The 3,264-nt window shown below is 33.2% G+C and overlaps 1 non-coding gene across 1 annotated transcript; it reads right to left on the bottom strand.

The window, feature by feature from the left end:
- Positions 1-2,858: 2,858 nt before the first annotated feature.
- Positions 2,859-2,965, bottom strand: LOC121226890 (small nucleolar RNA R71). The gene has a single exon (XR_005924563.1). It is a non-coding gene; the product is annotated as a small nucleolar RNA R71 (small nucleolar RNA).
- Between the last annotated feature and the right edge of the window lie 299 nt (positions 2,966-3,264).

The raw sequence follows: 3,264 nt of genomic DNA, 5'->3' as shown, positions 1-3,264 counted from the left end.
AGAAAAGATGATGGAACTTTTTTTTTATCACCACTTACTAATATAAATTTATTATACATAATTCCCACCAAATATAAAAAAATGAAGACAAGGGAACACCATAATGCATGCGTATGTTGGCTGGCCATTCACAATCAAAAATGGTCTATTTGACATGCAAGTCCACTCTTTTTGGTACATGCACTAATAGACCATTTTAAATTGGACTATCATATTTTCACCATGTCTCAAATCGATCCCTATTAACAATTTCTCATGCAATTGATAAAATTAGGGAATGAAACTTCCACATACTCATGTTCACACATAATAAGCATAGAATATAGCAATTAATTATTTTACGACTCGGTCTTGTGGTCCCGAAACCACTTTCCGACTAGGGTCACATTAGGGCTGTCACAAAACTGAAAAATATATAGGATTTCCTATATAATTCATCACCTTTTTACTTAAATTTATTGTTAAAACCAAGTAATTATTTAATAAATTAATGAAATATGCAAAAATATGAAATTAGGACATGGAAATTATTAAAATGTGATTTTATGCTTTATTATATAGTTTTCATGCATAAAATGACTTATTTTATATTAGTTTGAGCATATTATATTTTTAAGCTATAAAGTGAGCCATGCATGATTAAATTAAATAATAAAATATAAAGTTATATTAATAATTCATTTTAAATATTTCATTAATAAATTGGGTTTAATTAATTACGTAAATTAATTAATTGAAGTGGTTAAAATTATAATATTTGGTCCTCTAAACTATCTACTATTTTTGGACAGGTTTAAGAGTTTTCTCTACTTGCAAAACCGTCCAAATTGGGGACCAAGTCAAACCAATTTTCGGCTGAACATGGCTAATCATAAATCAATTTTTGGTTTAACTACACAAGGTCCTTGAAGAGTTGAAGAAATCAGAGATTTTCCTGAAGATTTGCTGTTGACCGAGTCTTAGTCTTGAGTTGTGGTGGCACTCAAATTGACAAAAAATCAAGAAGAATCAGCCACATTTCCTCAACTCATGGCCGGCCATCCTTGGAAGAAGTTCAAAAGATGGACACCAAACTAGCTCCCTTGCCTCACCTATAAATAAGATTTCATTTCTCTTGTTTTGAATCATCCATCACTCATTCATCATTCTCTCATCTCTCAACTCTCTTAGCTATCTTTCCCCCTCACGCCTATCATCATCCTTGCATAAGGATTTTTAGCAAAATTAGCCTCTTAAAGAACCTTGGTCGGCCACCTTGGAGAACCATCATCAAAGGAGCAAAGGAAAGAAGCGAAGGAGCCTCATCAATCAGAGTCTTGAGTGATAGCCACTCTGAATTCAGTTTAATCTTTCTTTTCTTAATTTAATCCAAAGATGTTTTCTATGCGTAATTTTTTCTTGTTTACAACAATGTTAGCTGAATTTTATTTAAGCTAGGATGATTGTTTTGACTAAATAATATTTATTTGATTCATGCTTATAATGTTTGTGCCTGAATCGATCATGTTTTAATTAAAATCAAGTCTGTATTTCATTCATACGTGATTGGAATGCACCTAAATTAGCTGAGCGATCCTGACCAGACGACGGCTAATGGACACATAATTGAAATGTGCATGCTCAATTTATATCCTAACTTGATTAAATTGTAGGTTGCATAAAAACTCTGACCAAGCTCTATTATCTGCATAGTTTTTAGATTTGTGTGATTAAATTGTTTCAAACCTGACACGTCCCTGTTACTTCTCACGAATACTAAGAAGATTCCAAAAGGAACTAATTTGGTTCCGAAACTCATGAAAAATTGAGTTGCCATGAAATTTTTTTTCCGAATGTTATTAAGAATGTTGATAATAAATTGAGTTTAATTAAAGTAATTGTCCTAGTTATTTATGTTATAATTATTGCAAAATTGTGTTTAATTTTACTAAAATCTATTTCATTTAGTTTGCATACTTACGAAAAATTGCATTAGGGATCATTGAATTTAGTTTAATATATTTTAATCACCACTTTCAACTATATTGTGTTTTTATTTACCAAATTGTTAATATAATTTTACAAATTAAGTGACTTAGCTTAAATACAATTCTTGTGGAGACGATAACTCGATACTTACATATTACTTGATAATGATTGTGTAAACTTGCACAAACCTACGCGTTACAAGTTTTTAGCATCGTTGCTGGGGATCGTCAACTGTTGCCATAGTCATTTTTTTTCGTGAAATTATTTATTTTCAATTTGATTTATTTCGAACATTACTAACTTATTCTTTTTAATTTTTGTGATTTTCTTTTCAGGTGTTTGTGAGCTTAGATCGAATTATCAATTTACTCCCTATAGACCTTGAAATTGAGCGAACTTTCAGACAAAGAAGACGTGAACGAACAGCTCAAAGACAAGTCGAGATGGACCTTGGAAATCAGAATCAAGGCCAAGGTAATGAAGTCGATTATGTACGAAACCCTATCCTCATTACCGATGATAGGGATCGATGCATTAGAGAACATGCTATGCCACTTTTCAGTGAGTTAAACCCAGGAATTAGAAGGCCAGATATTGAGGGAACCCAGTTTGAATTGAAACCAGTGATGTTTCAAATGCTACAAACGATGGGCCAATTTAGTGGTATGCCCACGGAAGATCCACATCTCCACCTTCGATTGTTTATGGAGGTGAGTGATTCATTCAAGATAGCCGGTGTCATTGAAGACGCACTAAGGTTGAAGTTGTTTCCATACTCGTTGTGAGATTGAGCACGAGCATGGCTCAATTCATTGGCACTAAGTCTAATTTACATGGTAAGAATTAGCAGAGAGATTTTTGGTTAAGTATTCCCACCTAGCAAAAACACAAAGTTGAGGAATGAGATCACAACTTTCCAACAATTGGATGATGAGTATTTGTATGAGGCTTAGGAGCGATTCAAGGAGTTACTTCGTAAGTGTCCTCATCATAGGATTTCTTATTGTATCCAGTTGGAGACATTCTATAATGGTCTCAATGCACATGCAATATTGATGGTAGATGCTTCTACAAATGGTGCAATTTTGTCTAAGTCTTATAATGAGGCTGATGAGATCATCGAGAGGATTGCATGTAATAACTATCAATGGCCAAAAAATCAAACAGCTTCAGGAAGACCTGTAGCTGAAGTTTATGAAGTTGACTCCCTCACTTCGTTATCAGCTCAGGTATCGTCTATTTCCCCTATGTTAAAATAGTTAACTGCCAATAGTAGTAATAATTTTGCAGCTCTGC

Source organism: Gossypium hirsutum, unplaced genomic scaffold (genome assembly GCF_007990345.1).
Source record: "Gossypium hirsutum isolate 1008001.06 unplaced genomic scaffold, Gossypium_hirsutum_v2.1 scaffold_585, whole genome shotgun sequence".
Classification (NCBI taxonomy): Eukaryota; Viridiplantae; Streptophyta; class Magnoliopsida; order Malvales; family Malvaceae; genus Gossypium; species Gossypium hirsutum.
This window is presented reverse-complemented; position numbering and strand designations above follow the sequence as displayed.